Source organism: Protopterus annectens, chromosome 1.part1, assembly GCF_019279795.1.
Source record: "Protopterus annectens isolate FY-2018-M chromosome 1.part1, PAN1.0, whole genome shotgun sequence".
Lineage (NCBI taxonomy): Eukaryota > Metazoa > Chordata > Ceratodontiformes > Protopteridae > Protopterus > Protopterus annectens.
Genome location: NC_056726.1, coordinates 1051785030 through 1051812712, shown reverse-complemented (window position 1 = coordinate 1051812712; position 27683 = coordinate 1051785030). Strand labels below are relative to the sequence as shown.

The 27683-nt window shown below is 37.7% G+C and overlaps 1 long non-coding RNA gene across 1 annotated transcript; it reads left to right on the top strand.

The window, feature by feature from the left end:
• The first annotated feature begins 592 nt into the window (after positions 1 to 592).
• Positions 593 to 27683, top strand: LOC122813546. Its single transcript, XR_006366704.1, has 3 exons — positions 593 to 895; positions 14577 to 14675; positions 27654 to 27683. It is a non-coding gene; the product is annotated as an uncharacterized LOC122813546 (long non-coding RNA).

Genomic DNA, 27683 nt, shown 5'->3' with positions numbered 1-27683 from the left:
ACTGACCATCAGGACTAATGACATGAGAATGGTCTACACAACCAATTCTTCCATCCAAATGGTAATCCCAGGCTGGGAACTGGAAACAGTGTGTGTGTGTGTGTGTGTCTGCGTGTGTGCGTGTGTGTGTGTGTGTGTGTGTGTGTGTGTGTGTGTGTGTGTGTGTGTGTGTGTGTGTGTGTGTGTGTGTGTGTGTGTGTGTGTGTGTGTGTGTGTTAGTTAAAATTATTTCCTTGTTTTTTTATTTGCTCATCTTAATTCACTCCAGCTTCAGGAATTATTTAAATCACATTATTATAAATGAAGGGATTGACTCAGTCAAAATTGTAAAATACACCCCTGTTTTAGGCAGCCTTAATGAAAAGAATATTTTCATGCTTTCATTTCACATCCATGTCATTTTCTCATCTGACTATATAGTCTTTATATTAACATGAGTTATTTCGAAAAACAGAACAGCAAGAATATTTCAAAGACAATGGTGGGTAGCTGAGAATGTGAAACGTGGTTTCCTGTCCAGTTTTGTGAAGCCTGTTTTTTGAGGTGCGGTTCTTGTGCAGTAATTGACAATATCAATTCCAGCTGAGTTCTTCAGTTGTGTTTCATCAAAGTATTACCAGCCCACCACTCAGTTTCTGTGCCTGGTAATAACAGTGAGATGAAGAACAATGTTTCCACATTATGCTGATAGACTGAAATCATCGCAGTTTCTGAAAATGAGAAAATGCTCCTTTTGACGAAGATATTAAGTAAGAAGCCAAAGAACATAGTCTGCCTGGATAAAGTATGAAGCCAAGGATTAATTTAATAAATGTGTTAGCAGTCGGTGTAAAAGTACATACCCAGCACTGTGGAAGCCAAGAGTACAGGATTTAAATAGTACATCTAGAAACTGGTAAGTGTGCTGTTTCTTTAGTTTTCTGTACAAATGATGCTTTTTGGAAAAAACTAACAAATAATGCAGTACCATAATATGCTTAATAAAGACACTGTTAGTGTGCATAACATAGTGAATGAGTTAGAAATTATGGAATGTTTTTTCTTTTTGTCATACCACCACATATGTGATATTAGCCTTTTTGTTGAACCAATTTAGACTAGCCCAGCATCTACTTCAACTGTCACAAAAACGCCATACCTCTCAAGATCTTAGGGCACAAAATCTGGACAAAGCCTAAAATAATGGGAGAACAAAGGCCCAACATAGGAGCAGATTTTAAATAGTGCTCTAATAAACTGTTGCTACAATAACAGGTTTTGTGATACCATACATTTTCTAAAGGATATGAAGTCTGAAACCCAAAAGTATGTCATTATTTAGTGACTTCAATCCTCAGTGATTTGCCAAACAAACAACAATTTTAGGAGAAACAGACCAAAATATGAGGCCAAAATATGGACATTCTGCACAATTCTGCAAAGATGAGAGGTATGAACAATACTATATAGATGCCGTGTGAGATGCTTTTGTTTAGTTTTATTTAATAATAGTCATTTTAGCGAGCTAAGATTCACTAGACAGAGCTGCCTCTGTCTTAATTTTCCACAGGCTGGTTGTGACCTGTTTAGAAGCATAATTATGGCAACATAATGTTGCTTATTCTGCATTTCTTTAATTCATAAAAAATTGTTGTTAAATTTGTCAATAACTTTTCAGTGCATTACTTTATTACCTGCAGTAGGCATTAAGGGGTTCTGAGGTGCATAGCAGGTATATTTAATCACAAGTCACAGTGTTCTCCAAACATTCCTTGGACATATCTATGAAAATGGTCCAACTGAAAACTACAGTTTGATAAATATGCAGAGTTCGTGTGGATATTGGCAAACAGAAATCTATTGCACACAGTATTTAATTTACCCAAGTACTGACATGGTGTATTTTGTTGCCAGGGTAGAGACAGTATGCATACAGGGGAGTAGTTACAGTCAGTTCCCATCAACTATTACACTCTTTTCTTCACTAAAACATGGTCCTTCCATTGATCAGTTTTTTTTTTAAGTGGTAAAACTGCAGCACTTGTTTTTTTCCCATTCAGTTTTATTTGTTAATCACAAAACCCAGAAGGCACATACTCCCCTTGTCATGGGCAACATAAATGCAGTGCCTGATTAAGTGACTTTCTCAGTGCCACGCAGTACTTACATCGAGACCAAAGGAATCAAACCAGCACTGCATTATAAATTTTCTTTAACAAGTCATAACCTTAACCCTGTGCCCTTTCTAACAACTATCTTCTTAGGTCGATAAGCACAAACTGTATTGTAGTCACTGAAGGTAGTCACTAAGGACCATTAAAATGCTACATAGGTACATATATAGAAAGTCTAATACTTTGGTGAAGCTTTTACAGCAGAGTTATTTGTAAACCTATTTAAAGGTATTTCACTGGTTTTAAATGAAGAGGTGATTGTGCTATGCAATCTCACAAAAGCTAAAAAGTTCAGAGTGGGTTTGCTTATTTGCTTAAGTGAAATGTTGCTATCTTTCAGTTAGCAATACCTGCCTATCATTACATATCTGCCAACTTATGCTGTCAGAAACCATCCCAACATATGCAAACATGTAGCTTACAATCAGCTGTGAAATATAAAGTACCTTAATTCAAGCGACTTTATCTCCAGAATCAAGCTCTACAACTGGAATACCCTAAAGACCATGGGACTAGATAATGGTGTAACCCAATTCAATAATACTTTCCTAAACATCCTCAATATCCATACACCACTCAGAACTGAGAGTCAGGTCAAACCCTGTAACCTGGTTAACAAAAGTCACTAGGCAACTTCTTCAAAGAGATAAAGCATGGAAAATGTGGTCCAAACACAAAACCCAACCCAACTACCAGCACTTTAGATACTTAAGAAATCTTGCAAAAGAGTTAATAAACAGCAACAAAACATCCTACTTCACCAACCTTCAGTCAACACACTAAAACAATCCCAAGATATTTTGGTCTTCCAAAAACAAACTACCACATCCCGGCCAAACAACTACTCTCATGCCAACAACCAGTGACAATCAAGACAATATAGCCACCCAGTTCAACTGCCACTTTATAAATTCAATACTCTCTCTTACTAAACAAAGCTGTCCCACCAGCCTATACTATAACCTTCTCTTCCCAATCAGTCCCAGCTAACATCATAAAAAAATCGCAATAAACACTCCAACAACCTACCAACAAAGTACCTAAAACTCACTTATAAAGTCCTAGCCTTCCCTGTTTCTATCCTAAATAACCAATTCATAGCAAAAAAAAAAAAAAAAAAAAACTGGAAGAAATCTTTCATAATTCCACCCCACAAAGGTTGAAATTCAACTGACCTATCCAGCTGTAGACCATAGCTATACTACCACCTGTATCAAAAATATTACAAAAAAAGTATCCACTCCCAAATCCTCAAATATCTTACCTAATCTTCTCTCCATGACCCGATACAGCTTCTGCCCCAGTCATAGCACAGTTACTGCTCATATTACCTTCACTGATGCTATCAACCACAACAGTTATAATTGCAATCTAGTATCAGCAATCATCTTGGATCTGTTAAAGGCTTTTGACACAATTTCCCATCAAAAGCTTCTCAGTAAACTCTCTTCCCTAGGTCTAAATGAATCATCTCTCTCACCTGGTTTCATAGCTATTTCACAAATAGACAACAATCAGTAAAATGGAAACATGAATTCTTCTCTTTCCTTCCTGTCACAATTGGAGTGCTGGGCCCACTTCTATTTATTATTATATTTGTAAACAAACTCCAGACCCCCACAAAAAAGCAAGTATAGTTCAATATGATACAAACCTCATATGCTATGCCCCAGCACTAAACATCCTCCAGGAAATTACACAAGAGTCTTTCTAATCTGTAGAATCCTGGCTAGGCATGACAGACGTACTCGTAAATGCAATAAATAAAATAAAATAAAATAAAATAGTGTTATTGTTACCTAAACAGTGTAACAGTCAAAATACAATGTCTATATTGTTTCTTACTAATGCCATAAAAATACCAACAAAAATCTCAATCCAGCAACCTTAGCAGCAGACAACCTACCAACAAAGTACCTAAAACTCACTTCTGAAGCTCTAGCCTTCCCAGATCCTATACTAAAATAATTGGTTCATAACAAAAAATACATGTGCCAGAAGACAAACTACCTGCCTAGATGACAAACTCAGATATGACCAACATATTCTCCAAACTATCAAAAATACACTCAAAAACTAGGCTTCCTATATAGAGCAAATCAAGGTCTTATAGTGTCCACAAGAAAATCCATAGCAGCAGCCCACTTTCTCCCATCGCTGTCATATGCATCATCTATACTTGTTAATCTCAACAATGCCCTCAAGTCCACACTTGATGCACAATATAATAAAATAACAAGATTTGTCACATATTCACAGCACTAAAGGACCTAAATTAGCTAGAACTTCCAAGTCAGCTGACCTTCTTTCAACTCACCACTGCCAACAAACCTAGCTACAAGTCACATTGTTGTCATAGGTTCATAGGTTCTTAGGTTAGTACTAGGCTATCGGCCGTAAAACCTATACAAGCCTAGCCATAACAATTCCCTGGCTATTTCTTCCCACACTATTTTCTTCCCTGGAACCCTGTCTAGCAGGGTGACTGATGTGATCCCCAGGGTGAATTTCCTTTCTCCCATCCAATCGTCAAGGTTCCTTTTGAAGAGGGACAAAGAGGTGCTTTGCTTGGCATGTATGGGCAGTCTATTCCAGAGTCTGGAGAGTCTCTGGGTCAGGAACTTATCCCTCCAGCATATTTTGTTTATTGTGATGACAAGGTTTAGATCCCTGGAGCGTGTGGCTCTGAGGGACTGGAATTTCTTTAAGTATAGCATGTCCAACAGCTCTGGGTTTGACATGACCGTGTATGTTAAGCAGAGATCGCCTCTGAGTAGACAAATTGCGACAGAATTTAGCTGGAGTTTTTTAAGGTGGTCAGTGTAGGGTATCTGCTTTAGGCCTGTGATTTTTTTAGTGAGGTATTTCTGCGGTCTTTCTAGTTGTTGCACATGTCTTGTGAGGTACATACCAAACAGGGCATTGTACTCTATAATGGGTCTAATGAGGGATGAGTACAGTGGGACAATGACCTTCTTTTTTCTGGATGAAAAGCCCTTAGTGATGAAATGTGCCACATAGAAGGATTTCCTGACTGTTGTGGTGATGTGGTTATCAAAGGTGAGACCACTTTCCACCTGTGTCCCTAAGTCTCTTATCACACTTTCAGTGTTTAGTGTACTGCCACCTATGTGGTAATTCATGGGTACATGTTTTTTCCCAAAGGGGATAACTATACATTTCTTGGCATTGAGCTTGAGCCCATGGCTCTGGCACCAAGCATCTGTTTCTGTAAGGCCCTTTTGTAGAGTATCCACATCATTTGGGGATTCAATAATGGCTCCCAGTTTATAGTCATCTGCAAAATTTGTTAGCCAGAGTCCCTTAGCGTTGGCCTGTACTTCAGAGAAGTAGATGCCAAATAAGATGCCAACTTTTTGTCCTCCAGAAAGCATATTGATAACATACAGCAGCAATAGAGAACTTCACTCCAATACATACCTCTCAACTGTACAGATTTTTGCAGAATGTCCAGATTCATATTTTTAGTCCAGTTTTAATAAAATTGCGGTTTTCTGTCAAATCATTGATAAATTATTAAAGATTGAAGTAAAAAAAGTAATGACAGATTTAAGTTTCAGATTTCATACCCTTCAGAAAATTCATGCTAATGTAAAACCCGTTATTGTATCAACTTTCTAAGTTTGTAAGAGCAATATTTAAAAATGGTTCCTATTTTTGGGCTTTCACCCCCCCCCCCATTATTCATGGCTTTGTCCAGATGTTTTGCTCTAAGCGGTTGAGAGATATGAATAACAAACATCTCCTAACTGTAACTAACTCAGAAAACCTCTGCCAGAATCTCTCTTTATTCTCACAGTGTCTCACAACTGTTGAACTCCATCCCATTTGAGTTAAAGCTTACAGAAAACAACAAATGCTGTAAAAAGTCTGCTAAAACACCATCTGCAGGGCATTTGGCTCTACTCTTGCTCTACAGCTGGACAATTTCCGAACCAGAAGAAAATATCTCTGACAAAACAATAGCTGCTTGGTACTAAAGACCCATGTGGTGATTATTACACTTTCCTTCCTGTCTGCTGCTGTAAACATTTAACTACCTACTACTTAATCATTGTTCTCCTTTATCATGCCACTACTTATTATATCCTTAACTAGCTAGTCCTACTTAACCCTTGTTATCCTTCATTGTACCAGTAACTTACTAATTTCAACCGAAAAGTCAGTCTTTGTCTCCCCTGTTTTCCTTTGTATTTCTGTCTGCTACAACCTTATACAAACACAGAGTTAATTTCTTATTTTCTCCTCTCCCTGTAGTCACAAATTTTATGATACAAGGTTAGCATTAATCATTTGTTACACCTAATTATGTATGTAAAAAATGCATACATAACGGAGATGAAAATATTATATCTTCTCCTTCTTCTTCTTCCAGCTTTTCCCGGTTAGGGGTCGCCACAGTGCATCACCTGTCCGCTCATAACTGGCAGTGGTGTTTTACAGTCAAGTTGCCAGGCAATGCCCAACCTTCCACACAAGGCACAAAGATGAAAATATTATATACAATGTTGAAAATGAAAACATACCATATATTGCCTCTATATGTCAATACTGGAGCTTTTTTCCCCGGGATTCCACTGAAAAAGGGTATCAATCCCAGATGGTCTTTATTTGTCAACAAAGATAAGTAAATAAATACATAAATAAATGTCTGGGTAATTACATTTCTCTTTCTCTCACTCAAGTATAGAAGAGATGCAAAAATCTACTCCATATAAGGAGATGTTTTTTAATGTGATGTTGGTAAAATGCAAAGGACATGAAGATGTATATACAGAGTGTTCTGCAAGTTACATGTTGATAATGCACGCAGTGACATGTTGTAGGTTAACAAAGCCAAATACGATGACTTGTACTCTAACATAGATGTTCAAGTGCCATGCCAGGCAAATGACAAACTCAAGAGGTTAGATACAAACCATTATGTCACCCGGTGGATAGCCAACTGGCTCACAGACGGGACTAAACAAGTTAGAATTGGGGAGTCCACCTCTACAAAGAGGCCAGTCACAAGTAGAGTCCCTCAGGGATCAGTCCTTGGTCTGTTCCTTTTTGGCATTTACTTCTCAGAAGTCAAGGTCAATGCCAGTGATCTCTGGCTGACTAAATTTGCAGATGATTGCAAATTAGGAGCTGTCATTGAATCTCACACAGACACAAATGTTCTCCAGGAGGGACTGACACAGACAAAAGATGGTGTTAGAGAAATGGACTAAAACTAAATGCCAAGAAATGCATAATAGTATTTTTTTGGGAGTCATCCATCCCTGGTAACTTTCATATTGACAACACACCCCTTATAGGTGACGCAGTAGTCAGGGACTTAGGGAACACACATAGATAGTAATCTAGCCTTTGGCCATCATGTGTCTACAGTGGTGAGGGAATCATTCTATGTTGCACAAACTATAAACAAATGTATGGTATCTAAGAACAAGGAAGTTATTGTTCCACTGTATTCAACATTCATAAGACCTATCATTGAGTACAATGTCCCCTTTGGTGTGTACCTAACGAGACATATCCAATAATCGGAATGTCCACAGAGGTTCCTCACTAAAAGAATACAGGTGTAAGTAAAATATTCTATGCCATTCGCCTCAAGGCCCTATCCCTGTATTCTGTCTCCTACAGACTTTTGAGAGGAGATCTATGCCTGGCATACAGGGCATTTTCAGACCCAACTCTGATGGACCTCCTGCATAGCCACAAAACAAATAGCACCAGAATTACCAGTTCTAAGGACTTAAACCTTGCCTATGATATAAATAGCACCTGCTGAAGAGATAGATATGTATCTCGGAGACTAGCACGTTTATGGAATGGGTTTCCCATCCATGTGAAGCAGAGTTACTCCCTAACCTAATTCAAGTGCAACTTGGACAATTGGATGGGAAACCAGAAATTCATCCCTGGTTTGGAATCTATATCTCTAATGAACACAGGCAGCTGGTAAATGATTCATCACTCAGGCCCCTGCTTACACTTATCAAGGGTATCAGAACTTATCAGAGATTTGGGATACATGGCTAGGTTTAAAAAGACCCTTGTGGCCGTTAGCTTAGTGAACACCTATGAACCTATAAATATCAGGGAGAGTAATGTTTGTAACATTTGAATATGGACATGTATTTTAAATAACTGGCTATATATGTTATTAATTACAGTTAATAAATCTACTCAACCTTGAAAGAAGTCTGTCCAGAAAGTAAGGTATAATGTCACTATCAAAATAATCCATTATGCTGGTTCCTAATAAAGTACCAAGCAAAACATGGTTTGAGGCTGGGGAATTCCTACCCTGGTACAGATTAATTTTTAAGGTATCCACAAGATGAAACTTTACATCAGTATTGGAGTTCATTTAAGTCAGGTATATTGTGTAATATGAGAAGGAGAACCATACAAATGAATGAGGTTGCTCTAACATGTATATATGAAAAGGAAAAGGTATAATGAACTGAAAAAGTAAGGTGCTTGATTCAAAGTTAATGGGACTAATTGTCATGCAATATTATTTTTTGTTCACATCTGTTGACCAGGAAAGTCTGACTGGGCAAAAAAAGCGCTTTTCAGAAGTGGCCCAGAAATAAAAGTTTTACATCAGATTATACAATGTCATACATTAATACAAAGACTGAAAGTCACATAGGAAAGCAATTGTAGTACAGGGGCATAGAAGTAAACAAAAACTTTCAATACAGTATGTTAACATAAAATAAATACTGCGTTATTGTGATGTATCTACATCAGCATATATTGCATACACATAAGTCACTTTATAATACAGTAGTAAATATTTGTGAGTAATAAAACTGGGTACTTTGCCATGACGCCACAGATCAAGCTGAAGTGGAAAGTATGAAATGACAGCAAGTCAATATTGTTAAATGAGAGACAGGGGTATAGCAGTTGATTAGTATTTAAATAATAAGCTTTCAAGGGTGAAAAATGATATAACTTGTATTTTCAAACAGAGGGAAGGTTAGGAGACAGAAAATTACATCCAGTAATATTAACATGCTGGTGAATATTGTGGCCAATAAGCTGGTGAATTACTAAGTCATTCGGAATGACGATTTAATGCGTCCTATGATACCCCTGAAAGGAAATAGTAGAAAGAATGGCGTTGCTAATTGACCATATAGCAGAAATGATGAGATACTGACCACCACTTATATGTAAACAGGTCAGTTCATGTCACAGTGCTACATAGAGTAATAAAAGTGCTGTGGAACCTAATATATTATCATTTTTCATTAGCTTACCCATAGTGCAGGACAGTTCATTTCAGTTTGAAAAACTTACAGATTTTCTTTGCAATACTAGAAACCCAGTGCTTGTTATACAAATTAAGATGAGTGCAGTGTGATTAGCCCATGGAGTGGTGGCAAACAACTACATTATTTAGGCAAGAACTTTCTTTGATGGAACTTGTTTTTTCATACAGAGCACGAAAGGTGGTTCTTTTCTTTTTGGTCTGTAGCTTTCAGAAAACAGTTTTAAATGTAAGGTAGATCTACATTTAGAACAAAAAAAGAGAATCCTCTAAGTATTTTAATCAAGCACAGTATAAAAGCATTTCATGAAATATTTGTTTTAAAATAACACATTTTGAGATATTTAAGATAATTATAAAAGTTAGATTTGTTATATGTAACAATAATCTATGCGTTTTATTACAAAGGCCACAATAAGAAATGCACACATTTTACTATATTTCTTATTTTTTTCTTTTTAACATAAATAAAAAACTTCTCTTTGGTAGGAAGAACAGATTTTCTCTTTAGAGCTGATGGCACATAGGCACTTAAGTATTTTCAATGGCCAGAAAACAGAAAACTAAGTTTTAAATCAAGAGCATGGCCACAGTGTAGCTAGCACTGAGGGAAAGATAAAGCTATGTCAGAGAGTAGAGGGGACAGATCTAACTTATAAAAACATAACTATAAACATCTCTTAATACAAGCACTGTGGGAATCATATGGAACTCCCCATAGACTATTTAATACTGACTCAGCACTTAGCAGAATTACACAAAGCATGATTTCCAAACAGCCTACAAAGGCCAGGACGTGTTAATTAGCTGTCAGTATCACTGCCATGCAACAAACGAGTCTTTCTGTTGCAAATAAACAACTAATGATTATAATACAGGTGAGGATCTGCAGCCATACTGGTGAATCATGACTCTCAACTGTCCCTGATTTTGCAGAATGTTCCTAATTTTGCCTCATATTGCTACCTTGTCCCTCATAAAGTATTTGATTTTATCGTAAAATATTAAGTATTACAGTCAGTCAATAATGCCAGATATTAGTTTTATTCATATTGTTCAGAAAATGCATGTTGATGCAAAATCTGTTACTCTATTTACTTTAAGTCAATTAGAATTGTGTCTTTCGGCTTTTCCCGGTTAGGGGTCACCACAGCGGAACTCCGGTTCGCTAATGATTGGCAGTAGATTTTTACGTGCTGGCTTGCCGGGCCTAATGCACAACCTTCAATGAAGGAACGCCCATTCACACATGTCGCCACACAGAAGATGCTCTAACTGAGAATCGAACGGGCAACGTCTAACTGTAAGGCGACAATATTAAAAAAAAAAAAAGTATTTTTGTCTTTGTCCAGAATTCTTGACCAAAAATGTTGAGAGATAAAGGAAGGCCTATTAAGATTTAAACACAAAACAAAGAATGCTGGAATTCTGGTTTATATTTCAAGAGTTACAAATGCTTCCTTTGTTAAGGCAATGATGTTTTTTCAGTGCATTTTTCTATGTCTTATTTCGCTTAATAAATGAATGCTGCACATTGAAATATGGCACAGGAAGGCACCACTGTACAAGTGAGACAGGTGGAGTGAAAATGAAATTAGATAATTCTTCAAATATCCTGATTTTTTTCAGGACATTCCCTTTTGTAGAATTTCCCCTTAATCATCCTGATTGCTTGTTTTGCAACCATTTGGCATACCTCTCAATGTTTTTGTTTCGGCTTTTCCAGGTTAGGGGTTGCCACAGCGGAACTCCAGTCCACTAATGATTGGCAGTTGATTTTTACGGTGCCGAGGTGCCAGCCCGATGTCCAACGAAGGCACACCCATTCATGCATGTCTTTTGAATGCTACTCGACCACGGGGAGGACATGCAGGCTCCACACAGAAGGCGTTCCAGCCAAGAATCGAACGGGAGAACCTCTTGCTGTGAGGTGACAGCACTACCGCTGCACCACCATGGCTTCTGGCATAACTCTCAATCATGACCATTAAAAATCATAGCGAAGGATGAGAAAGAGGAGTACATGCTTATTTTTCATAGTGGAAGATTTTGTATACTAGACTTTATATAGTTAGTGGTATTGAATCATTGTATAGGCTTAGGTTAATAAGTATCAATCCAAAAACAGGTCTAACTGAGTAACAGCAACAATCTCAGAGGAATAACACTAAATCTGAGGGCCAAAATCATAGTGCTATGTTAAACCATAGCAGTTGAGATGCATGCCTTTTGGTCTACTTTTATGGTGACTCACTGAAGAGGAAGAAGCTTGAAATCATTTGACCTGTCTTCTCCTTCTTGTATGCATTTTACTTTGCTCATAACTGGGTGACGCACTCATTTATATCCATAAAAAAGTAATGGTATGCTCACAAAAATCTGGCATGCCTATTGCATTATTTTCTGTACATGAGGTTTGTAGTGAATCAGTGCTAGTTCTCTAAGCCTTCATCCTTCTAGTCTCCACCCCATCACTGTATGTAGAATCATCTTGTAATCTGTTTGCAAAGCAGATCAGAAAAGATATGTGAAGATGACGTTACTCACCTATACTGTATCAGCAGGATGTACTGTCTATTTTACTTTAAACAAACAATAAGTCCAGCATATCACAGAGGAATACACATTCAGTTCCCTTGCCAAGTTTTAGCTGGCCTTAAAATTTTGAAACTTCATGTTAAAATGCATCAGACAGACAGTTGGGAAGGAGCAAAGACTACCAAGACATTTCAGTTAGTACCAAGACATTTCAGTTAGTACCAAGACATTTCAGTTAGTCATAGATCTGTTACCTTTACTGCAATTCCTCTTATGTATTACAAAGTCTAGGCCCCAAAGCTCATTTCAATGAAACCAGGCCTTTGTATCTCCCTTGGTATGCATAATCTGCTTAGTGACCAGGTCTACACTTACCAAATGTTCATATCTCTCTTTACAAGTTTTCATCTCTTTCACATGTTCATTCATTTCACTACCTCTTCTGTCTATGACTTTCCCCCTGGATTTACACCACTGCAGCCCTTTCCAATGCTTGCAGACACTGTCTCCTTTTCCATGTTGTGCATGATTATGGCAGTGCTAACAATCAGGTACTGGAAGGTGTCAGTGACAGGGCAAACACTGGTGTCATTGCACTCCCTCTCATATTAAAGTGTATAAGTCTCAGTCTCCTCACACAGAGGTAACTTTCAATGTTTCAGCTAGAAGTTGGCAAAGGAACTGATTGTGTATTCCTCTGTGATATGCTGAACTTATTGTTTGTTTAAAGTAAAATAGACAGTACCTTAATATTTTTCTATTAATGAAGCTTTATATAGCTTCAAATTGGTTAGACCCATCTAAAATTTCATGGCAGAACTTTAGAGTTCTAGCGACAAAACATATATTGGCTCATAAATTACTATTAAACCCACAAAATAAAAATGTCAATAATCCAAAAATTTGGGAACAGATTTTTAATATTATACTAGCATAGTATTTTCAACTTGGAAATATTAATAATTATTTATGTGTGTGGAGAGAATTTAGTAATCAACTGTCTATTACTTGCATTTATTCTTATGCTTTTTTATATTTAACTGTATTACATGGAAGCATTCTTATAAACATTGTATATAGAGTGTGGTTATTAGTGATATTAGTTAATGCTTGATTTGTGAATATATGTTATTTTTGTTCTTACTTGTGTTTGAAAATAATATAACAATAAAGATTTATTATGGAAAAAAAAATAGACAGTACATCCTGTTGACGCAGTATAGATGAGTAACGTCATCTTCACTTATATCTTTACTGATCTGCTTTGCAAGCAGATTACAGATCAGATATAACCTCTAACTACAATTCTATACACTCTATATAAGTCCTGTAACCTCCTTCTCGCTTAGCTATATCCCTTTGTCTTCCTCGCAGTTGTAAACTGTATTCTGTCAGATGACATACTAGATGAACTGTAGAGCATTAAGAAAATCTAAGACATGCTGTACTGTATTTGTACTTTGTGTTAATCTCATCTCTCATGTATATATTTTTGTTGATTAATCTTCTATGTATATACATTGCTTTAGTGATTTCTGCTAGACTGTAAGTAGATACATATAAGCTGTATAGTAAACTTTTTCTTTATTGTACTAGACGTGTTAGTAAAAATGTACTTTGCTGGAGTTGTTATCCTTAGGCCTTCACTGAAAATGGACACTGTTGTCCAGTTCAACCATCCTGGTAAATGTATTTATTTCTTTACATTTGTTTACCGGGAAAGCCCATCTGGGCCAGAAGCCCATTTTCAGTGGAGGCCTGGGGAGAAAAGCTCCACAGACATATAAGCAATATACAATAATTAGATAGTACAATAGTATACATACAGTAAGATGCAGAATGCACATCGTCTAGTTAGTCTATACAAAGTAGTATTCAATACAGTTTTCTAGTAGATACAGAAAACATAAGCATTTCAGTGAAGATCACTGTGAGAAAAATAAAGTTAGTAGTGCGTACAATTTAAATAATTGTTATGACAAAATGAGATTTCCTTTATATATATTTATTTTTGAGTAGTAATAAACACTGAGGAGAGGGAGAAAATGAGGTAAGGAGTGGACAGTGTTTTGAGAGAGTTATAGATATCTTGTCAGTCAGGTTTGGTACAGGAGCAATACCAGTTCCAGGATAGATGTTCAAATAGTAGTTGTTTAAAACTGCTACATTCAGGTGTGTTTTGGAGGGTGTGGGGTAGAGAGTTCCTTAATTTGGCTATTTGATTTGAGAATAGGGCTAAAACAAATGTTAAATGAATAAATAAAAAAATAAGTGTGTACCTTCCTTGCTAGAAGTATATCAGTAAGATTCCTGGTGTAACCAGGGTGCCCATGATCCTTAACTCTGCCACACCTGCACAGGCTAAACCAGGCCACATATACTCAGCCCACTAACTTCGTGGGCATCATTGTGACAAGCTGATTCTCATAGTGAAGTTATAGACCTTGAAGATCCCCTAGGAAGGAGGAAGCCAAAGAGGGACCTAGACTTAGAAACAAAGTGTCTGTAATGAAACTTAGAACTGGAGTTGTTAAAGTGTCATGGAGTTGCTAACATAATCACTTTCTTTTCTTCTTTTTCGTCAGTATCTCCTCAGGAAGTCTGAAACTCCTTTTCTGTCAAAACAGTCATCAAATACAGAAGCACAAACATGGCACATGTCAATGTCATCCTTATTTCTGTCTGTGAGTAGATTATATTTCCAGTATTATCAAAAAGAAAAACAAATACTGATTTTTTTTTTCATATTTTGAAGCATAACTATTTTGTATTTTAATGTATTATCGGTAAGAAAAAAACATACTGAAGTCACCTTTCATTGCGTAAATATTTCATGATAGTGATGTTAATAACTTACCAAGAGTTAATTCTTAGTAAGGAGCAATGAATTGTTTTATTTGTTCCAGCATTAGAAGGAATAGGATATTGTACTTGTAATTTTTTTTAAGTGGGAGAATATACAAGCATTTATACACACAGTTTTGCAAGACTAGAGATTTCATGGTTGAATACCTGTACTGTTCCTACAAGGGTCCCAAGCTAACATTGTATAACTGCAGCATGTTGTCTCCTGGGGTGTGGGGAAGTCATCATCAGCATTTCTATCAGTCTACTTTTAAGATAGTACTGAATGAAGAGATGTGTAATATAAACACAAACGTATATCCAATGCCTTGAATGTGACTCTTTATATTGTGAGCGCACAGATGCAAAAAAAAAAAAAAATATGTATATTATTTTCTCAATCTTGGAAAACAATACAGATTTACATACCGGATCGGTCGAGGCCCGGGTTAACAATGACCACCACCAGTACTGTTAGCCAACAGGGTGCTGGTGGAAATTGGGCTACTGTTGGCCAAAGGAGGAGAAGGAGAAGAAGAGGGGGTAGGCATGCCCGAAAGCAGGAAGAGAGGAGGAAGGTTAGGAGTGTAGTAGTGAGGGTAGGGACTTTGAATGTTGGCAGCATGACTGGTATAGGGAAAGAGATAGCTGATATGATGGAGAGAAGGAAGGTTAATATATTGTGTGTGCAAGAGATGAGATGGAAGGGAAGTAAGGCCAGTATATTGGAGGCAGGTTCAAATTGTTCTATCATGGTGTGGATGCGAGGAGAAATGGGGTAGGAGTTATCCTGAAGGAATGGTATACCAAGAGTGTTTTGGAGGTGAAAAGAATGTTAGATAAGGTGATGTTTATGAAGTTGGAAATTGATGGTGTGATGATGACTGTTGTTAGTGCACATGCTCCACAAGTTGGGTGTGCGATGGATGAGAAAGAAACATTTTGGAGTGAGTTGGATGAAGTGGTGATGACTGTACCCAAGGGTGAGAGTGTGGTAATTGGAGCCGATTTCAATGGGCATGTTGGTGAAGGGAACAGAGGGGATGAGGAAGTGATGGCTAGGTGTAGTGTTAAGGAAAGGAATGCAGAAGGTTAGATGGTAGTGGATTTTGCAAAAAGGATGGACATGGCTGTGGTGAATACGTATTTTAACAAGAGGGAGGAGTATAGGATGACATACAAGAGTGGTAGGAGATGCACACAGGTGGATTATATCTTATGCAGGAGGGCCAGTTTGAAGGAGATTGGAGACTGTAAAGTGGTGATGGGGGAAAGTGTAGTTAGGCAGCATAGAATGGTGGTCTGTAGAATGACGTTGGTGATCAAGAAGAGGAGGAGAAGTGTGAGGGCAGCACCAAGGATCAAATGGTGGAAATTGAAAAAGGGTGATTGTGAGGTGGAGTTCAAAGGAGAGTTAAGACAAGCACTGGGTGGCAGTGAAGAGTTACCGAACAGCTGGGTAACTACAGCAAAGCTAGAAGGAAGACTGCTAGAAAGGTGCTTGGTGCGACATCTGGTCAGAGGAAGGAGGACAAGGAAACCTGCTGGTGGAATGAGGAAGTACAGGAGAGTATACAGAGAAAGAGGTTGGCGAAGAAGAAGTGGGATTGTCAGAGAGATGAAGAAAGTAGACAGGAGTATAAGGAGATGAGGTGCATGGCAAAGAGAGAGGTGGTGAAGGCTAAGGATAAGGCATATGAAGAGTTGTATGAAAGGATGGATACTAAAGAGGGAGAAAAGGGCCTGTACTGATTGGCTAGACAGAGGGACCAAACTAGGAAAGATGTGCAGTGGGTAAGGGTGATAAAGGATAATGAGGGTAACATATTCACAAGCGAGAAGTGTGTGTTGCGCAGATGGAAAGAATACTTTGAGGGGCTAATGAATGAAGAGAATGAGAGAGAGAGAGAAGGTCAGATGATGTGGGGATAGTGAATCAGGAACTGCAATGGATTACCAAGGAGGAAGTAAGCATAGCTATTAAGAGGATGAAGAATGTAAAGGCTGTTGGTCCAGTTAACATACCTGTGGAAGCTTGGAGGTGTTTAGGAGAAAGGGCAGTGGAATTTTTAACCAGATTGTTTAATGAAATCTTGAAAAGTGAGAGGATGCCTGAGAAGTGGAGAAAAAGTATTTTGGTACCAATTTTTAAGAATAAAGGTGATGTGCAGAGCTGTAGTAACTACAGAGGGATAGAACTGATCAGTCACAGCATGAAATTATGGGAAAGAGTAGTGGAAGCTAGGTTAAGAAGGGAGGTGATGATTAGTGATCAGCAGTATGGTTTCATGCCAGGAAAGAGCACTACAGATGTGATGTTTGCTCTGAGAGTGTTAATGGAGAAGTACAGAGAAGGTCAGAAGGAGTTGCATTGTGTCTTTGTGGACTTAGAGAAAGCATATGACAGGGTGCCTAGAGAGGAGTGGTATTGTATGAGGAAGTGGCAGAAAAGTATGTATGAGTGGTACAGGATATGTACAAGGGTAGTGTGACAGCGGTGAGGTCTACAGTGGGAGTGACAGATCCGTTTAAGGTGGAGGTGGGATTACATCAAGGATCATCTCTGAGCCCTTTCTTATTTGCAGTGGTGATGGCTAGGTTGACGGACGAGATCAGACAGGAGTTCCCATGGACTATGTTTGCGGATGACATTGTTATCTGTAGTGAGAGTAGGGAACAGGTTGTGAAGACCCTGGAGAGGTGGAGATATGCTCTAGAGAGAAGAATGAAGGTCAGTAGGACTAAGACAGAATATATGTGTGTGAATGAGAGGGAGGAGAGAGGAATGGTGAGGATGCAGGGAGTAGAGGTGGTAAAGGTGGATGAGTTTAATTACTTGTGATCAACAGTTCAATGTAATGGTGAGTGTGGAAGAGAGGTGAAGAAGAGTACAGGCAGGGTGGAGTGGGTGGAGAAGAGCGTCATGAGTGATTTGTGACAGACAGGTACCAGTAAGAGTGAAAGGAAAGGTTTCCAAGAGGGTAGTGAGACCAGCTATGTTATATGGGTTGGAAACAGTGGCATTGAGTAAAAGGCAGGAATCAGAGCTGGATGTGTCAAAGTTAAAGATGTTAAGATTTGCACTGGGTGTGATGAGCATAGACAGGATTGGGACTAAGTATATTAAATGGTTAGCCCAGGTTGGACGGTTTGGAGACAAAGCCAGAGAGGTGAGATTGCATTGGTTTGGACGTGCTGAGGAGGGATGCTGGGTATATTGGGAAAAGGGTGCCAAGAATGAAGCTGCCAGGTAAGAGGAAAAGAGGAAGGCCTAAGATAAAGTATATGATGTGGTGAGAGAGGACATGCAGGTGGTTGGTGTGACAGAGCAAGATGTAGAGGACAGGAAGAAATGGAAACAGATGATCTGCTGTGGCGACCCCTAATGGGGACAGCGGAAAGAAAAAGAAGACTTTCTCACTCTTCCATGATAAAGAGAAAGGGTGGTGAAACAGATTTTTATTAAGCCAATTTTTGAAGAAAAAAGTCAATACATGTGGAAATTTGGGATGTACTCTGCTCTGAATGCATGTGAAAAGCTGCAAAGAAATGAAACTAAAACAAAAGAAAAAGCAGAAACCAGGTGAACATTTAGGACTGACGCTTTGATAGTGCTGAAGACAGCCTTGAAGCTTGTCAGTCAGCAGCATGTAACAGTTATATGTTTTTATATATTTTACTGGGCACTCTGAGTTGTTATGTCAGTCTGTGTTTCTCTGCTGACCATAGCTATTGCCGACAATGGCCCACGGACCAGGACATTTACCATTTACAAGAATGAATAAATCAACTAATAATAAATTAAACAAACAAATGATCAAATAAATAAACATTTTCAACCCTCCCACAATTAAGACACACACACACACACACACACACACACACACACACACACACACACACACACACACACACACACACACACTCATACACATGTCTTATACTGCAATGCAATTGTTTATTTCAGTATTTAGCAAGACCCAAACTAACTTACTTAATGAATATCTAGTCCTTTCTCATAACTAGCTGTAAATGGGGTATTCCATGGTAAAGTTCTACAGTTGCATAATGCATGACACTTTAGTGTGTATTCCTGTCTCACATTAACCACCTATATCTTGCTTTCTGTGCATTATGTATATGTATTTTGTAATGGCTATGTTGGATATATTTTGTGTTGTGATGTACTATGTGGAGCTTTTCTTCCCCCTGGGCCTCCCCTGAAAACGGGCAATTTTTCCCAGTCAGTCTTTCCCTGTAAACAAATATAAAATAAATAAAAATGAATAAATAAATAAGTGAATTATAAAATTAAAATAACATTTTTAGGGGAGGAGTGGCTAATGTGGACATTTAAAAGTATAAAAGCAGATGAATTCCATACAGCAGGGTCAGGTTCAATCACATTAAATAAATACATGTTGAAGGACATAAAATAAACCACACAGAGTTTCATGAAGTAACTCTAGAAGTATTTTCTCAAATGGTATTGCATAAGAAGGTAGGAGAGTGGCCCTGAATTGAGAAAGGCGATGATATGACACGCCAACTCCAACTGTATTCACTAATTTACACAGGGGTTATCATGATTTATGAATTTAGCATTATCAAGTGTTTGGGAAGGGAAACACAATATTTTAAGTGTGTCTCCTTAAAGGTACATATGACTAGGCATCTTTTGTTCATTGTGATTGCTTATTATTCCGATGTTCCTATAATGCGCTCAATAAATACTGCTCATAAATTCTCAAGAACCTTCAGGAAAAGTCTGCTGCAACTTACTTTTTTCAGTGGAAAATTATTCATAAGAAAACCTACCATTAAACAGCTGATAGCCTCTAACTCTGTCCAGTAAGCATCAGGTGGCAATGTCACTGAATGACAGTTTGGACGAAGTAATAGGAAACTGCCCCAGCTATTCTGAATCACTTTTATATGTCACACCATGACACGTCATCAACAGTGTGCTTACATAGCTAACTGTCACAACAGCATTACATGCCTAGTATAATCTGCAAACAATGAAAAGGTAACAAAATGATAAACCCGGTATCATGAGAAAATGGAACACAAAATCATGGCAAAACAGACTCCTTTATTGCATCTTTCTGTCAAACACACAGACACAAACAGACACACACAAACACAAACAAACATAAACACCCCCTCCACACACACACACACACACACACACACACACACACACACACACACACACACACACACACACACACACACACTAATATTAGGTTAAAGTAAGATTGGAGAAATAAGAACATAAATGTGTTAAATATAGAAATATCTCACAATGTCAGTAAAACTTTTATCACATCTTGAAATTTTGATAAAAACTGTATACATTCACATGGTAGTATCTGCTTTCCTGAAAGAGATCAGAAGACTAATGTTAAAATTATCATATTATTTATATGCTTTTCTAGGAAAGTATATTCCATTATATCACTGTTTTGTTTAGTTACTTCTCAGAAGTAACAGCTAAATACAGACAGCAGAAGTATTTCCCTGAATTAAACAGGATTAATATTTTTCAGAGTATTTACAAATGAATGTGGCAGCTAATCAGCTTGAAAAGAAGTGTTCACATCACAAGCACTGCAAAGAATATTAAGAAAAGAGGAGTGCACTTTGCACTTTTATATGTATGTATGTATATGTATATGTGTGTGTGTGTATATATATATATATATATATATATATATATATATATATATATATATATATATATATTCCTATTACAAGAAGGAAAGTTCACTACTTTGAACTTGTAATAGGAAGCCTCACTTCTGCGAAAGTTCACTTTAAAGAAAGTGAACTTTTGCATAAGTGCACTTCACTGTAAACACCTCAGCACAGTGGAGGACATAAAAAAACAAGCTATGTCCTCCACTATGGTGCAACAGTCATGGACCTTAGGGTTAGAGCATGGGTTAGGGTAAGGGGATAGTTAGTAAAGCGCTCTCATTACCCTAACCCATGCCCTAACCCTAAAGTTCGTGACTATCGCACCATAGTGGAGGACATTGCTATATCCTTCACTGCGTTGCAGTCATCACGGACCTTAGGGTTAGGGTACGGGTCATCCACTTACTATGACCCCTGCCCTAACCTTAAGGTCCGTGAGTACTGCATGGACGTTCACTACAACACCCGTTCGTTGTACTGAACTTCACGTAAGTGCACTTTCGATTAAGTGCACTTTCGCTGCAGTGAGCATTCCATGCACTATTTCAAATTAGTGAAAATTTGATCTAGTGTATGGAGCCTATATATATATATATATATATATATATATATATATATATATATATATATATATATGTGTGTGTGTGTGTGTGTGTGTGTGTGTGTATATATTATGCTTGTACTAAATGACAAATGCCCTAGCCTGTCACTGTTCAGTCAGGAGTGCATAAAAAAAGCAGCAGCAAAGAAACATAATAAAGCCGATAAGTAGCCACATAACTGAACAGTAGCTGTCAGTTTCAATGTGTCCAATCCAGCAAACTCTTGCATCAAAGCAGCTTGCAGAATGAATGATAAACTAAACTGACCGAATGCCAAATGGAGTAACATCCTTCTCATTTCTGCTATTTCCACTTTACAGGTTACGGTGGAACTAAGCATTTCCCAAAAATAATCACTAAAAATAGCTCCCAAAAAATGTACAAGTCCAGATAATTAATACTTTAACAGCTCTGATTTTGGTTGGAAACTGAGTTAATGAACTGGCTAGCTGTGACTTATTTACTTACTACCAGGACACATCTCAAAATACATGGCATTTCTTTCTTACCTTGAAGGTATGGCCAAAGTGCCAATATGATATCTGACTTGTGAACTAAGAAATGGATTTTAATGCTCAGTGCTACAAAATTGTTAATTATTTGAAGACAGGCATTTACCTGTACTGCAACCTAACCAGGTTTGCTCAAGCTTTAGTAAGGACTTTTGCTGGAATGTTGTTATTCCATTAGCATGGCCGGCCTTAGGCATAGGCCAACTAGGCGGCCGCCTAGGCGCGGTCTCTAGAGGGCACTTTTTTTTATTTGGTGTATGTAGGTAGTAGACCACCAATGGTGTAGAGTAATGTGTTGGGGCCTTTGGGGCCCTTGCCCTTGCCTTGACAGGGAGTTGACCCTCCATTAGTCATCAAAAGCAAAGCCCACAACATGCAAAAAAAAAAAAAAGATATATATGTGTATGTATATATATATATATATATATATATATATATATATATTTGTGTGTGTGTGTGTGTGTGTACTGTACTATGGATTAAAAAAAATCCACTAGGTGTTTTCATTTATGAGGAAAAACGTGTGAGTGAGTGATTTTTACCTAACCAATATTACAAGCAGAATGTCTAAACAATTTTCATTTTAACTGATTATGTGTGAGTTACATGCAAATAAATGTCTGAGAGTTGTAATAATGTTTATCCAATGAAAGTCCATTTTGTGGTCCAGAGGGATGGAGAGACAGGAGTAAAGGGTGTGGTCCAGTCATATACTTGGGGATTTGGTGGGTTTCATGGAATCAGGGACACACTGAGCCAATGTGATTTTCCCAGTGCAGGTCAAAAAAAGAAAACCCATCACCTCTGCTTTGAAGGCAGATAGGTTCATAGGTGTTTACTAGGCTAATGACCACAAGGGGCTTTTAAGCCTAGCCATGCATCCCAAATATCTGACAAGTTCTGTTACCCCTGATAAGTGTAAGCAGGGAATTGGAAAATTAAACATTTACAAACAGGATCCCAGGAGATGAAGCATTTTCAGGCTGCCTGTGTCCATTAGAGAGATATGTACCAAACCAGTGATGAATTTCCTGTTCCCCATCCAATTGTCCAAGTTACACTTGAATTGGATTAGGGACAGACTCTGCTTCACATGGATATGGAGCCTGTTCCAGAGATGGGGTAGTCTCCTAGAAACATACCTATCTCTCCAACATGTCATAGTTATATCACAGGCAAGGTTTAAGTCTTTAGAATGGGTAATTCTGGTGCTGTTTGTCTTGCAGATATGCAAAATGTTCAACAGAGTGGGGTCTGACAATGTCTTGTATGCCAGGCACAGATTTTCCCTCAATGGCCTGTAGGAGACATAATACATGTATAGGGCCTTGAGGCAGTCTGCATAGGACATATTACTTATGCGTTGTATTCTTTTAGTGAGGAACCTCTGTGGACATTCCAATTGTTAGATATGCCTCATTAGGTACATACCAAAGGGGACATTCTTGCAGAGAACACCCTTGCAGAAGTGAAGCTACATCTTCCATGTCCAGCCAATTGCACATCCCTCCCAAGTCCTTCAATGTGTGAGTGGGGATAGGACTTAAAAAAAAAAAAAAAAAAAAAAAAACGGCAGAAAATCTTGAACCACTCATGATTGCTATATAAATGACAGCTCCTTCCTGTATGAGGAAGGAACTGTCTGATTAACCAGGAGGGGGTCAGTGATCGTCTTACCATTGGGTCAAAGATGGTAAAAAAAAAAGAAAACATGTAAATCACACTTAAATTATCTGCATAACCAGGGAAAGGAAGGGACTGCATGGTGATTCAAATTTAACAGTGTGTTACAAGATTCAATTTCATACTGACATACAGGTGCAGTGGTGCAGTGGTTAACATTGTCACTTCACAGCAAGAGGTTCTCTGGTTCAATTCTTGGCTGGGGTTTCTTCTGTGTGGAGTCTGTATGTCCTCTCTGCATTCGTGTGGGTTTCATCCAGGTACTCTGGTCTTCTTCCACATTCCAAAGACATGGGGTTGCAGAGTTTCTCCTCGGACCCCCGCTGAAAATAGGCTCTGTCCTAGTTAGAGTTTCCCAGTCAACAAATGTAAATACAAAAAATACAGTTGTGCACAGGGACTTAGTTTACTCAGCTGAGTGAAATATCTGTAAAGGGAGGAAATATAAAGGTCTAAGGATCCAGCTCATACTATGATTGTACATTGACATTATAAACATTGGGAAGAATGAAAAAGACAAACTATGGTGAAGCCTGCTCAGTTATTTTTAGACAGGATTAGTTGCATAATTTAGAAGCAGGAAATAGTTGATAATATTATTGCAATAATTATTTTGCCTTTGTAACCAAATTGAATATTGCTGGTGACAGTATTATAAAGGGCATACATCAAAAAGACAAATGCAAATGAATTAAAAGAAGTTCTCTAAAATGATAGGTAGTACATAAGCAAGAAAATAAATATTTGAGTGAGGCAGTTCGATTACTTTTAGGCTAAATTAAATGGATAATACAACAAAAGGAAATTAATGACACCACTGCAATCCAAGCAAAGCTGCTTATTTTAATTACAAGAGTGATGAGGGAAACAAGATTTACAAAGCCCAAATCCACAAGACCACCATCCAAATATGTATGCAATATAGTGATTAACTCTAAGAGTTTATGTACAACTGCTTTGGGTTATGACTGACACTGTCCACATGGGAGGACATGGTTAAAAACCATGTTGCTTTGCAGAGGACAGTCTGTACTTTTCTCCCCTAGGCTTCCAAATATTGATTAAAACTGTATCCATCCCCTTAGAGCCGTTTTAGGCAATGCCAAATTGACAAACTTTCCTGCATAAGAAATAAAATCCAAAGGAACCTTAAGGGTTATTGCTCATTGCTAGGAGCCTAAACAAGAAATTCCATACCCTTCAAGCTGTCCAAAAAAAAAAGGTAATTTCAAATGTGGGATGTGTAAGCAATGCCCCCATCTAATACCTACAGGAGATAAGTTTAAAATGAGTAACTTTCATTTTTTTATTCATGGGCATTTTAATTGTTAGTCCAGGAATGTGGTGTACCTTGCAAAGTGCTTACAGTGTTCTGCCTTTTATATAGGAAAAACTTCTAGGTACCTATGTGAAAGGATGTATGAACATTTGTTAGATTGACAATTGCCCTATGTAAAAGTATTCAGGAATTTAAAGATCATTGTTTTGTTTTTTTTTGTTATTCAGCAGATTGTCCCTGATGTACAGGGCAAAATATTATCTGAGCATCTAGAAATTATGTGAATTTAAGTGACAAATACGTTTAAATGCTTTTACCTCCCCTGAGCTGAATGATTATGCTAGTATTAATTGTGTGCTAAAACTGAAGCATTTACAAGGCTGTTTTGTTGTTTCATTGGCCATCATTTTTAGTGATTATACTTCTGTATTTAAAGCTGTGGATTTTAAGTGGTTTTAGTTCTGATGAAGTCCCTTGCTAAATATTGTGGGAAGAAACTGCTTAACTCCTTTAATAAAGTGGCTGTAGATTTCCCTTTGGCTGGTTCTTCATTTTAATGCTTTTTGGTGTTTCTACCTTAACCATTATGCCAACACTCCCAAAAACTGGGGACATCCCATTTCAATGCAGACCAATAAGCATTGGGGGTTCACTTATAAAACCTGAGTAAGGACCACCACCAATATGTTCTAATAATTACAAACTATGCATGACAATTTCCAGAGCCAATGTTCCTACAAAGGGTCTAGTACTGTTTTTCATGGGTAGGATTTCCCCAAGCAATACTTACTGACCAAAGTAGCCCATTTATGCACAGAGTTTTTTCACTTTGTTATAGTAAAACAACTAAGCACGTCTATGTACACTATGAAACTAAAAGAGTAGTTGAGTGTTTTAACAAATGTTTAAAAATTTATGTTACAAAACACTGTAGAAGTTGATAGAAGGAAATGGGACCACATCTGAAATAATCTCTTCTCTGTAAAAGAAGTACTTAGATGTAACTAGAAACTGATGCTTACTAGATGTATGAAATCAAACCTAGGAGAAGGAAAATTATCCTTTTAAAATGTGATAGAGTATTGTACAGGCCAGTATTATAGGTTAAGAACTATAAAGCCTATAGAAGGAGAGCATGTGGAAAGAACAGAGTAAACATGCTAAAGAGCATAGGATCATATGATCATAGGAAGTTACTAGGCTAATGACCCTAGCCAAGTTTTACCTTATTTCCACAATCAGCACCAATTACCCCTGTCCAAGAAGCACACAGGTAGAACCGCCATTGTGAATTTACAGTTACCCATCCAATCATCCAGACTGCATTTGAAGATGACCAATGAGGTGTTCTGTTTGACATGAAGTGGGAGTCCATTCCAAAGGTGTGGTAACCTCTGGGAGATAAATCTGCCCCTCCAGCAGGTTCTGCAAAGAGCAAAAATGAATATATCAGGGAATACAGGCCAGCAGCTAAAGTACTTGTGTTAATGCCCCCTACTGAAAACAAATTCATAGTAAATTGTCAAGGACCTTCAGAGATTTCAGAAAAAGACAATTGAATGTTAAGGAATACAGCTGAGAAAAAGGAACACTTATATAACCATATTATGACAAGGGAGGGAAAGCAGAACATCTGTAAGAAGCATATTTGCACAGGAAGATATGTCTTCCATTACATGGCCTGAAGTGAAAGTAGAGAAAACATTGTCAATGTCTGAGAAACAAAAAAGTAAAGGAATTTGCCTTTGGGAATAAGGATATTTTCCCAGAGTTACCTGACAAAATCAGTATGATCCAGTACAACAGAAAAACGTCTGGTTAGAAAGAAAATCTGAAACAATACCAGATATCTATGCAGTTACAGAAAAAGTAAAAAAAAAAAAAAAAAAATTAAACATGGATTTATAGAGGAATCACAAAATGAGTGCAACAGTTCAGTTCCATATTGCATGGGTCTCCAAGCCTGATAGCTCTATATGTTTTTTTAAAACCTTCAAAAAGTTAAATAGCATGTCTAAATTTGATTCTTGTCCCATCCCCGAATTTGGAAGAAAAATTTGGTGAAACAAGATTTCTGTCCACTTTTAATTTAAGAAAAGGCTACTGGCTTCAAAAGCTGTGGAGGATAATCCTGTCTTTTACATTATGTGGAGCTCAGTTACACCGGGAAATGTTATTGAGCAATAGGAAGTGATTGCCCATTGATTAAGTGAACATGCAGCACCTTAAATACTACTTGCTAGGAAGAGAAGTTACACCTGCAGCAGACCATGCCCCCATTACGTGGCTTAACAGAAATAAAGAAAGAAATGGAATAATTCTAAATTGTCTTAATTTTTTATTGAATCTCCAGCCCCATAATCTTTGAGTTAAACACTATGCGGGCAGCAGTCACCTTAATGTGTGTGGGCTGCATCAGATATGCGGAAAGGGTCATGTGACACAGCGCTGACTGCTGATATTGTTCAGCATATGCCTTGAATGCAAAAACAGAGACCACAGGCAAATCCCAATGAAGAACAAGTTCATTTTGGGATATATTCCTGTTTTACTGAGTCCTGTGTTAAGGACAATAGTGGTTAAAAATGTCTGAAGAGAAGAAGTTACACTAAGCTGGTTGTTGAAACTTACCCTGCTTGAGTTAAAGACTAAAACTTATTTTGTTGCTACAATGTTACTACAATTAGCAGAAAACTAATACCTGTAGGTGGATACTGTTGCATTGTATCACAGATACTAAATCTAAATCCAGGGAGTGAGAAACAGAGCTTGTGATGGCAGACTTGTATGTGTGAGACCACTGATTGTATGAAGACTGCATTTTTTGTTATTCTTCATTTTACAAGATTGCACTTCAACACTGCATTGCAAGCTGGTATTTCAAAAATGGTTCAGTGGATGAAAGTAAAAAAAAAAAATGACAGTACATACTTTTATACATATATAACCAGTCAGCTTTTCTTGTGTAAATCTATTTTTATGTTGTTTCTCCCTTTCTCTTTCTTTCTCTATGTCTGTCTGAATCCTTCCCTGGTTTAGCTATTGCTGTCTTCATGCAAGATGTATCAG